The 12100-nt window shown below is 43.3% G+C and overlaps 1 protein-coding gene across 2 annotated transcripts in view; it reads left to right on the top strand.

The window, feature by feature from the left end:
• The first annotated feature begins 488 nt into the window (after positions 1–488).
• LOC115203590 (beta-1,3-galactosyltransferase 1-like) overlaps positions 489–12100 on the top strand; it is a 36229-nt gene continuing 24617 nt past the window's right edge. The window contains exons 1-2 of one of the 2 annotated variants that reach the window (XR_003880211.1): positions 489–1167; positions 7932–7985. The gene's annotated coding sequence lies outside the window, so the exon portion shown is untranslated. The remainder of the gene's footprint in view (positions 1168–7931; positions 7986–12100) is intronic. The other variant, XM_029768386.1, reaches the window with a different exon arrangement.

Below are 12100 nucleotides of genomic sequence, written 5' to 3'. Positions count from 1 at the left end.
CTGTTCATTTTTATTGTTTATTTCACTTTTGTTTATTATCTACTTCACTTGCTTGGCAATGTTAACATATGTTTCCCATGCCAATAAAGCCCCTTGAATTGAATTGAGACAGAGAGAGAGAGAGAGAGAGACAGAGAGAGAGAGGGAGGCAGAGAGAGAGAGAGAGAGAGAGAGAGAGAGAGAGGGAGACAGAGAGAGAGAGACAGAGAGAGACAGAGAGAGACAGAGAGAGAGAGACAGAGAGAGAGAGAGAGAATGTACAGATTAGTGATCGAACCGGAGTGGAACTGAAACATAAACACACAGAGAGACATGCAAACAAACTGAAGTCAAAATCTCACATCAACCCGGACTCTCTCTCTGACTTCTATGCTGAATATGAATGGTAATAGACGTCATATTGACTTTGTGGGATGAGTTGAGTTCTTAGTGAGAATAAAGAAAGGCATTAGGTTGTACAAACCTGACCACAATAACTGACACTTTGGCATATAGGGACTTGACACATCCCTAAAACACCATTACACAATATCCTCCTCTTGTTGTAGAATAGAAGCTGATGTCCTGCTCTAATGTAACCCAACTAAAGGTCTTGACAGACAGACGCAACTCTTACCCAGAGAGACATACAGCAACGGACTCTTACCCAGAGAGACATGCAGCAACGGACTCTTACCCAGAGAGACATACAGCAACGGACTCTTACCCAGAGAGACATACAGCAACGGACTCTTACCCAGAGAGACATACAGCAACGGACTCTTATCCAGAGAGACTTTACAGCAACGGACTCTTATCCAGAGAGACTTTACAGCAACTGACTCTTACCCAGAGAGACATACAGCAACGGACTCTTATCCAGAGAGACTTTACAGCAACTGACTCTTATCCAGAGAAACTTTACAGCAACTGACTCTTACCCAGAGAAACTTTACAGCAACTGACTCTTATCCAGAGAGACTTTACAGCAACTGACTCTTATTCAGAGAAACTTTACAGCAACTGACTCTTACCCAGAGAGACTTTACAGCAACTGACTCTTACCCAGAGAAACTTTACAGCAACTGACTCTTATCCAGAGAGACTTTACAGCAACTGACTCTTATACAGAGAAACTGTACAGCAACTTACTGGATGTGAGATGGACATTAAAGACTGGTCAGATTGGTGAGTGGTACTACGGATTTCTAATTCTAGATGGATCATACGGATTGGTCCGATGACGCCACAGAGGAGCGGTGAAATAAATACTTTTTAGACTTATTTGATCTAATTTATCATATTCAGCTGAATAATATGTTGATGGTTGGTTCATTATACAGAATCAGGTGTTTTAGTCCAGCCCTGCACTAATGCATCACATTCAGCTGAATAATATGTTGATGGTTTATTATACAGAATCAGGTGTTTACAGTTTTGTCCCCAGTTGATGGGGACAAAAGAGTCTGGTTGGGCTTTAACTCCTCAGCTCTGGTCTATAGTAGTACACTATATAGGGAATAGGGCTCTGGTCTATAGTAGTACACTATATAGGGAATAGGACTCTGGTCTATAGTAGTACACTATATAGGGAATAGGACTCTGGTCTATAGTAGTACCACTATATAGGGAATAGGACTCTGGTCTATAGTAGTGTACTATATAGGGAATAGGGCTCTGGTCTATAGTAGTACCACTATATAGGGAATAGGGCTCTGGTCTATAGTAGTACCACTATATAGGGAATAGGGCTCTGGTCTATAGTAGTACCACTATATCGGGAATAGGGCTCTGGTCTATAGTAGTACCACTATATAAGGAATAAGGCTCTGGTCTACAGTAGTACCACTATATAGGGAATAGGGCTCTGGTCTAAAATAGTACACAATCTAGGGAATAGGGATCTGGTCTAAAGTAGTACACTATATAGGGAATAGGGCTCTGGTCTATAGTAGTGCCACTATATAGGGAATAGGGCTCTGGTCTAAAGTAGTACACTATATAGGGAATAGGGCTCTGGTCTATAGTAGTACCACTATATAGGGAATAGGGCTCTGGTCTATAGTAGTACCACTATATAGGGAATAGGGCTCTGGTCTACAGTAGTACCACTATATATAGGGAATAGGGCTCTGGTCTATAGTAGTACCACTATATAGGGAATAGTGCTCTGGTCTATAGTAGTACCACTATATAGGGAATAGGGCTCTGGTCTATAGTAGTACCACTATATAGGGAATAGGGCTCTGGTCTATAGTAGTACAACTATATAGGGAATAGAGCTCTGGTCTATAGTAGTACCACTATATAGGGAATAGGGCTCTGGTCTATAGTAGTACCACTATATAGGGAATAGGGCTCTGGTCTATAGTAGTACCACTATATAGGGAATAGGGCTCTGGTCTATAGTAGTACCACTATATATAGGGAATAGGGCTCTGGTCTATAGTAGTACCACTATATAGGGAATAGTGCTCTGGTCTATAGTAGTACCACTATATAGGGAATAGGGCTCTGGTATATAGTAGTAAAACTATATAGGGAATAGAGCTCTGGTCTATAGTAGTACCACTATATAGGGAATAGGGCTCTGGTCTATAGTAGTACCACTATATAGGGAATAGGGCTCTGGTCTATAGTAGTACCACTATATAGGGAATAGTGCTCTGGTCTATAGTAGTACCACTATATAGGGAATAGGGCTCTGGTCTATAGTAGTACCACTATATAGGGAATAGGGCCCTGGTCTATAGTAGTGCACTATATAGGGAATAGGGCTCTGGTCTATAGTAGTACCACTATATAGGGAATAGGGCTCTGGTCTATAGTAGTACAACTATATAGGGAATAGGGCTCTGGTCTATAGTAGTACCACTATATAGGGAATAGGGCTCTGGTCTATAGTAGTACAACTATATAGGGAATAGGGCTCTGGTCTATAGTAGTACCACTATATAGGGAATAGGGCTTTGGTCTATAGTAGTACCACTATATAGGGAATAGGGCTCTGGTCTATAGTAGTACCACTATATAGGGAATAGGGCTCTGGTCTATAGTAGTACCACTATATAGGGAATAGGGCTCTGGTCTACAGTAGTACCACTATATATAGGGAATAGGGCTCTGGTCTATAGTAGTACCACTATATAGGGAATAGTGCTCTGGTCTATAGTAGTACCACTATATAGGGAATAGGGCTCTGGTCTATAGTAGTACCACTATATAGGGAATAGGGCTCTGGTCTATAGTAGTACAACTATATAGGGAATAGAGCTCTGGTCTATAGTAGTACCACTATATAGGGAATAGGGCTCTGGTCTATAGTAGTACCACTATATAGGGAATAGGGCTCTGGTCTATAGTAGTACCACTATATAGGGAATAGGGCTCTGGTCTATAGTAGTACCACTATATATAGGGAATAGGGCTCTGGTCTATAGTAGTACCACTATATAGGGAATAGGGCTCTGGTCTATAGTAGTACCACTATATAGGGAATAGGGCTCTGGTCTATAGTAGTACCACTATATAGGGAATAGGGCCCTGGTCTATAGTAGTGCACTATATAGGGAATAGGGCTCTGGTCTATAGTAGTACCACTATATAGGGAATAGGGCTCTGGTCTATAGTAGTACCACTATATAGGGAATAGGGCTCTGGCCTATAGTAGTACCACTATATAGGGAATAGGGCTCTGGTCTATAGGAGTACCACTATATAGGGAATAGGGCTCTGGTCTATAGTAGTACCACTATATAGGGAATAGGGCTCTGGTCTATAGTAGTACCACTATATAGGGAATAGGGCTCTGGTCTATAGTAGTACAACTATATAGGGAATAGGGCTCTGGTCTATAGTAGTACCACTATATAGGGAATAGGGCTCTGGTCTATAGTAGTACCACTATATAGGGAATACGGCTCTGGTCTATAGTAGTACCACTATATAGTGAATAGGGCTCTGGTCTATAGTAGTACCACTATATAGGGAATAGGGCTCTGGTCTATAGTAGTACCACTATATAGGGAATAGGGCTCTGGTCTATAGTAGTACCACTATATAGGGAATACGGCTCTGGTCTATAGTAGTACCACTATATAGTGAATAGGGCTCTGGTCTATAGTAGTACCACTATATAGGGAATAGGGCTCTGGTCTATAGTAGTACCACTATATAGGGAATAGGGCTCTGGTCTATAGTAGTACCACTATATAGGGAATAGGGCTCTGGCCTATAGTAGTACCACTATATAGGGAATAGGGCTCTGGTCTATAGGAGTACCACTATATAGGGAATAGGGCTCTGGTCTATAGTAGTACCACTATATAGGGAATAGGGCTCTGGTCTATAGTAGTACCACTATATAGGGAATAGGGCTCTGGTCTATAGTAGTACAACTATATAGGGAATAGGGCTCTGGTCTATAGTAGTACCACTATATAGGGAATACGGCTCTGGTCTATAGTAGTACCACTATATAGTGAATAGGGCTCTGGTCTATAGTAGTACCACTATATAGGGAATAGGGCTCTGGTCTATAGTAGTACCACTATATAGGGAATAGGGCTCTGGTCTATAGTAGTACCACTATATAGGGAATAGGGCTCTGGCCTATAGTAGTACCACTATATAGGGAATAGGGCTCTGGTCTATAGTAGTACCACTATATAGGGAATAGGGCTCTGGTCTATAGTAGTACCACTATATAGGGAATAGGGCTCTGGTCTATAGTAGTACCACTATATAGGGAATAGGGCTCTGGTCTATAGTAGTACCACTATATAGGGAATAGGGCTCTGGTCTATAGTAGTGCACTATATAGGGAATAGGGCTCTGGTCTATAGTAGTACCACTATATAGAGAATAGGGTGCCATTTGGGACCAAGATTCACCCATGCTAGTCCTGGCTTGCTTATGTAATTCTGTAAAGCGTCTGGGTTGTCATTTTGTTTTTCAGCTGAGAAATGGTTGAGTGAGAGCAGTCAGTTTTTACTCCAGTCGTTAGTGTGGTGCTCCGTCCGTCCGTCCATCCGTCTACTGGTCTGGTTCTGTGTGTCTGGGTCTCTCTCTGACCTCCTTACTCTCTCTGGGTCTGGGTCTCTCTCTGACCTCCTTACTCTCTCTGGGTCTGGGTCTCTCTCTGACCCCCTGACTCTCTCTGGGTCTGGGTCTCTCTCTGACCCCCTGACTCTCTCTGGGTCTGGGTCTCACTCTGACCCCCTGACTCTCTCTGGGTCTGGGTCTCTCTCTGACCTCCTTACTCTCTCTGGGTCTGGGTCTCTCTCTGACCTCCTGACTCTCTCTGGGTCTGGGTCTCTCTCTGACCCCCTGACTCTCTCTGGGTCTGGTCCTGTGTGTCTGGGTCTCTCTCTGACCCCTTGACTCTCTCTGGGTCTGGGTCTCTCTCTGACCTCCTGACTCTCTCTGGGTCTGGGTCTCTCTCTGACCTCCTGACTCTCTCTGGGTCTGGGTCTCTCTCTGACCCCCTGACTCTCTCTGGGTCTGGTTCTGTGTATCTATCACTATAAGGATGTATCAGTCACTATAAGGATGTATCTGTCACTATAAGTGAAATGCAACTTTTTAGGAAAGTTAGAAACCAATATACACAAGCAGTTAGAAAAGCCAAGGCTAGCTTTTTCAAGCAGAAATTTGCTTCCTGCAACACAAACTTTAAAACGCTCTGGGACATTGTAAAGTCCATGGAGAATAAGAGCACCTCCTCCCAGCTGCCCACTGCACTGAGGATAGGAAACTCTGTCACCATCGATAAAACGGTGATAATTGAGAATTTCAATAAGCATTTTTCTACTGCTGGCCATGCTTTCCACCTGGCCACCCCTACCCCGGTCAACAGCACTGCACCCCCCACAGCAACTCGCCCAAGCCTTCCCCATTTCTCCTTCTCCCAAATCCAGTCAGCTGATGTTCTGAAAGAGCTGCAAAATCTGGACCCCCACAAATCAGCCGGGCTAGACAATCTGGACCCTTTCTTTCTAAAATTATCTGCCAAAATTGTTGCAACCCCTATTACAAGCCTGTTCAACCTCTCTTTCGTGTCGTCTGAGATTCCCAAAGATTGGAAAGCAGCTGCGGTCATCCCCCTCTTCAAAGGGGGAGACACTCTTGACCCAAATTGCTACAGACCTATATATATCCTACCCTGCCTTTCTAAGGTCTTCGAAAGCCAAGTTAACAAACAGATCACCGACCATTTCGAATCCCACCGTACTTTCTCCACTATGCAATCTGGTTTCAGAGCTGGTCATGGGTGCACCTCAGCCACGCTCAAGGTCCTACACGATATCTTAACCGCCATCAATAAGAAACAGTACTGTGCAGCCGTATTCATTGACCTGGCCAAGGCTTTCGACTCTGTCAATCACCACATCCTCATTGGCAGACTCAACAGCCTTGGTTTCTCAAATGATTGCCACGACTGGTTCAGCAACTACTTCAGTGTGTCAAATCTGAGGGCCTGTTGTCCGGGCCTCTGACAGTCTCTATGGGGATGCCACAGGGTTCAATTCTTGGGCCGACTCTCTTCTCTGTATATGTCAATGATGTCACTCTTGCTGCTGGTGAGTCTCTAATCCACATCTACGCAGACGATGTCATTCTGTATACTTCTGGCCCTTCTTTGGACACTGTGTTAACAACCCTCCAGACAAGCTTCAATGCCATACAACTCTCCTTCCGTGGCCTCCAACTGCTCTTAAATACAACTAAAACTAAATGCATACTCTTCAACCGATCGCTGCCTACACCTGCCCGCCCGTCCAGCATCACTACTCTGGACGGTTCTGACTTAGAATATGTGGACAACTACAAATACCTAGGTGTCTGGTTAGACTGTAAACTCTCCTTCCAGACTCACATAAAACATCTCCAATCCAAAGTTAAATCTAGAATTGGCTTCCTATTTCGCAACAAAGCATCCTTCACTCATGCTGCCAAACATACCCTCGTAAAACTGACCATCTTACCGATCCTCGACTTTGGCGATGTCATTTACAAAATAGCCTCCAACACCCTACTCAACAAATTGGATGCAGTCTATCACAGTGCCATCCGTTTTGTCACCAAAGCCCCATATACTACCCACCACTGCAACCTGTACGCTCTCGTTGGCTGGCCCTCGCTTCATACTCGTCGCCAACCCACTGGCTCCAGGTCATCTACAAGACCCTGCTAGGTAAAGTCCCGCCTTATCTCAGCTCACTGGTCACCATAGCAGCACCCACCCGTAGCACGCCCTCCAGCAGGTATATCTCACTTGTCACCCCCAAAGCCAATTCCTCCTTTGGCCGCCTCTCCTTCCAGTTCTCAGCTGCCAATGACTGGAACGAATTACAAAAATCTCTGAAACTGGAAACACTTATCTCCCTCACTAGCTTTAAGCACCAGCTGTCAGAGCAGCTCACAGATCACTGCACCTGTAAATAGTCCATCTATAAATAGCCCAACAACTACCTCTTCCCCTACTGTATTTATTTATTTATTTTGCTCCTTTGCACCCCAGTATTTCTACTTTGCACACTCATCTACTGTCAAATCTACCATTCCATTGTTTTAATTGCTATATTGTATTTACTTCGCCACCATGGCCTATTTATTGCCTTTACCTCTCTTATCTCACCTCATTTGCTCACATTGTATATAGACTTATTTTTCTGCTGTATTATTATGTATGTTTGTTTTACTCCATGTGTAACTCTGTGTTATTTTATGTGTCGAACTGCTTTGCTTTATCTTGGCCAGGTCGCAGTTGTAAATGAGAACTTGTTCTCAACTTGCCTACCTGGTTAAATAAAGCTGGAATAAAAAAATTAATAAAAAGTAAGGAAGTGTCAGTCACTATAAGGAAGTGTCTGTGAGTTTGTACTCAGGGTCTTGGTAAGTGTGATCTCAGTTGGTCTGTATCTCAGTCTGAAGTCTGTCTGTGGTTACAGATGCTAATGGGAGATAACCGCTGGCTGGGAGGTTGACTGAGGATACAAACAGAGGTAAGGATTGTTTGAGAACGATAATAAATGGATATGAATTCACTCTTGAAACATTTAGAGAAAAATGGTATGTCAAACAGCAACTATTCTCTTTGTGATTGTGATATACACTCCCCTACATATTTATTTGGACAGTAAAGCCAAAACAATTAATTTGGCTCTATACTCCAGCATTTTGGGATTTGAGATCAATTGTTCTATATGAGGTGAGAGAACTGAATGGCATCTTTTATTTGAGGGTATTTTCATATATACAGTGGGGGAAAAAGGTATTTGATCCCCTGCTGATTTTGTACGTTTGCCCACTTACAAAGAAAAGATCAGTCTATAATTTTAATGGTAGGTTTAATTGAACAGTGAGAGACAAAATAACAACAAAAAAATCCAGAAAAACGCATGTCAAAAATTTTATAAAATGATTTACATTTTAATGAGGGAAATAAGTATTTGACCCCTCTGCAAAACATGACTTAGTACTTGGTGGCAAAACCCTTGTTGGCAATCACAGAGGTCAGATGTTTCTTGTAGTTGGCCACCAGGTTTGCACACATCTCAGGAGGGATTTTGTCCCACTCCTCTTTGCAGATCTTCTCCAAGTCACTAAGGTTTCAAGGCTGACGTTTGGCAACTCGAACCTTCAGCTCCCTCCACAGATTTTCTATGGGACTAAGGTCTGGAGACTGGCGAGGCCACTCCAGGACCTTAATGTGCTTCTTCTTGAGCCACTCCTTTGTTGCCTTGGCCGTGTGTTTTGGGTCATTGTCATGCTGGAATACCTATCCACGACCCATTTTCAATGCCCTGGCTGAGGGAAGGAGGTTCTCACCCAAGATTTGACGGTACATGGCCCCGTCCATCGTCCCTTTGATGCGGTGAAGTTGTCCTGTCCCCTTAGCAGAAAAACACCCCCAAAGCATAATGTTTCCACCACCATGTTTGACGGTGGAGATGGTGATCTTGGGGTCATAGGCAGCATTCCTCCTCCTCCAAACGCGGCGAGTTGAGTCGATGTCAAAGAGCTCCATTTTGGTCTCATCTGACCACAACACTTTCACCAGTTGTCCTCTGAGTCATTCAGATGTTCATTGGCAAACTTCAGACGGTCATGTATATGTATTCTTGAGCAGGGGGACCTTGCGGGCGCTGCAGGATTTCAGTCCTTCACGGCGTAGTGTGTTACCAATTGTTTTCTTGGTGACTATGGTCCCAGCTGCCTTGAGATCATTGACAAGATCCTCCTGTGTAGTTCTGGGCTGATTCCTCACCGTTCTCATGATCATTGCAACTCCACGAGGTGAGATCTTGCATGCAGCCCCAGGCCGAGGGAGATTGACAGTTCTTTTGTGTTTCCTCCATTTGCGAATAATCGCACCAAATGTTGTCACCTTCTCACCAAGCTGCTTGGCGATGGTCTTGTAGCCCATTCCAGCCTTGTGTAGGTCTACAATCTTGTCCCTGACATCCTTGGAGAGCTCTTTGGTCTTGGCCATGGTGGAGAGTTTGGAATCTGATTGATTGATTGCTTCTGTGGACAGGTGTCTTTTTTACAGGTAACAAGCTGCGGTTAGGAGCACTCCCTTTAAGAGTGTGCTCCTAATCTCAGCTCGTTACCTGTGTAAAAGACACCTGGGAGCCAGAAATCTTTCTGATTGAGAGGGGGTCAAATACTTATTTCCCTCATTAAAATGCAAATCAATTTATAACATTTCTGGCATGCATTTTTCTGGATTATTTTGTTGTTATTCTGTCTCTCACTGTTCAAATAAACCTACCATTAAAATGATTGACTGATCCTTTCTTTGTCAGTGGGCACATGTACAAAATCAGCAGGGGATCAAATACTTTTTCCCCCCACTGTATAGTATAGTCAATGTATCTGTTTTACTGTTCAGAAATTAACCCACTTCTTTATTTATCTAGTCTATAAAGTTACAGAGGAACAAAGATCATACTGCCAAGACATGTTAACCTCCCCTGTTATTGGTAATGGTGAGAGGTTAGACCATACCCCCAAGACATGTTAACCTCCCCTGTTATTGGTAATGGTGAGAGGTTAGATCATACCCCCAAGACATGCTAACCTCCCCTGTTATTGGTAATGGGGAGAGGTTAGACCATACCCCCAAGACATGTTAACCTCCCCTGTTATTGGTAATGGTGAGAGGTTAGACCATACCCCCAAGACATGTTAACCTCCCCTGTTATTGGTAATGGTGAGAGGTTAGATCATACCCCCAAGACATGTTAACCTCCCCTGTTATTGGTAATGGTGAGAGGTTATATCATACCCCCAAGACATGCTAACCTCCCCTGTTATTGGTAATGGTGAGAGGTTAGAGACCATACCCCCAAGACATGCTAACCTCCCCTGTTATTGGTAATGGTGAGAGGTTATATCATACCCCCAAGACATGCTAACCTCCCCTGTTATTGGTAATGGTGAGAGGTTATATCATACCCCCAAGACATGCTAACCTCTCCTGTTATTGGTAATGGTGAGAGGTTATATCATACCCCCAAGACATGTTAACCTCCCCTGTTATTGGTAATGGTGAGAGGTTATATCATACCCCCAAGACATGCTAACCTCCCCTGTTATTGGTAATGGGGAGAGGTTAGACCATACCCCCAAGACATGCTAACCTCCCCTGTTATTGGTAATGGTGAGAGGTTAGAGACCATACCCCCAAGACATGCTAACCTCCCTTGTTATTGGTAATGGTGAGAGGTTAGACCATACCCCCAAGACATGCTAACCTCCCCTGTTATTGGTAATGGTGAGAGGTTAGACCATACCCCCAAGACATGTTAACCTCCCCTGTTATTGGTAATGGTGAGAGGTTAGAGACCATACCCCCAAGACATGCTAACCTCCCCTGTTATTGGTAATGGTGAGAGGTTAAACCAGAGAGAGAGAGAGAGAGAGAGAGAAAGAGGTTATTTCCCTGACATCTGGAATCAAGGACTCATAACCCCAATCTTTAAGAACAGAGACAAATTTGACCCTAACAATTACAGAGGCATTTGTGTGAACAGTAACCTGGGGAAGGTTTTCTGTAGTATTATAAATGTAAGAGTTCTAAACTTCCTTAATAAGCACAATGTCTTGAGTAAAAGCTTAATTGGATTTATACCAAAACATCGCACGACTGATCATATTTACACCCTAAACACCCTGATAGATAAACATGACAACCAAAATATACGCTTTCTTTATTGACTTCCAAAAAGCATTTGATTCTATTTGGCATACAGGTGTCACGTTCGTGTGGATAGACGGACCAAGGCGCAGCATGATTAAAGTTCCACATCTTTTAATAAAGCCCAACTTCCAATCAAAACAAGAAACAAACAATGACACCAGTGGTGCTACATGCACTAACTCAAAACAATATCCCACAAAGCAAGTGAGAACAGGTAACCCTTAAGTATGATCCCCAATTAGAGACAACAATAATCAGCTGCCTCTAATTGGGAACCATACTCAATTCCAAAACCTGGGGTGACAACAGGACTGTTCTACAAAGTTATTGAAAGTGGTGTAGGGGGTAAAACATATGACATAATTAAATCAATGTATACTGGCAATACATGCAGCATTAGAATTGGAAAGAATAGAACATAATTCCTTAACTAGGGGCGGGGCCTTTGCCAGGGTTCCAATCTGAGCCCTGCACTCCTCAATATTTACGTCAATGATATGGCCACTATTCTAGAAAAATCCTCAGCCCCTGGTGTTAGTCTCCACAATTCAGAGGTTAAATGCCTAATCTTCGCAGATGACCTATTCCTGCTGTCACCTACAGCACATGGCCTACAGCAGAGCCTGGACCTGCTAGAGCAGTACTGCCAGACCTGGGCCTTGGCAGGAAAACCCCAAAAAGACTAAAATAATGATTTTCCAGAGAAGATCCAGATCTCAGAGAATTAGACCAAAGTTCTCAATTGGTACAAAATATATAGAGCACTGCACACACTACAATTAGTTAGGTTTAAAAATAAGCTCAACTGGACACCTTAATGAGGCAGTAAATTAACTGAGAGAGGGCATTCTACGCCATTAAAAAACAAATTCAAATTGAAATACGTTTGGCTAAAACGAATTGAATATGTTA

The sequence above is a fragment of the Salmo trutta genome, chromosome 12 (genome assembly GCF_901001165.1).
Source record: "Salmo trutta chromosome 12, fSalTru1.1, whole genome shotgun sequence".
Taxonomy (NCBI): Eukaryota; Metazoa; Chordata; class Actinopteri; order Salmoniformes; family Salmonidae; genus Salmo; species Salmo trutta.
Note: the sequence above shows the minus strand (reverse complement) of the source record. Positions and strands in the feature narration are given on the sequence as shown.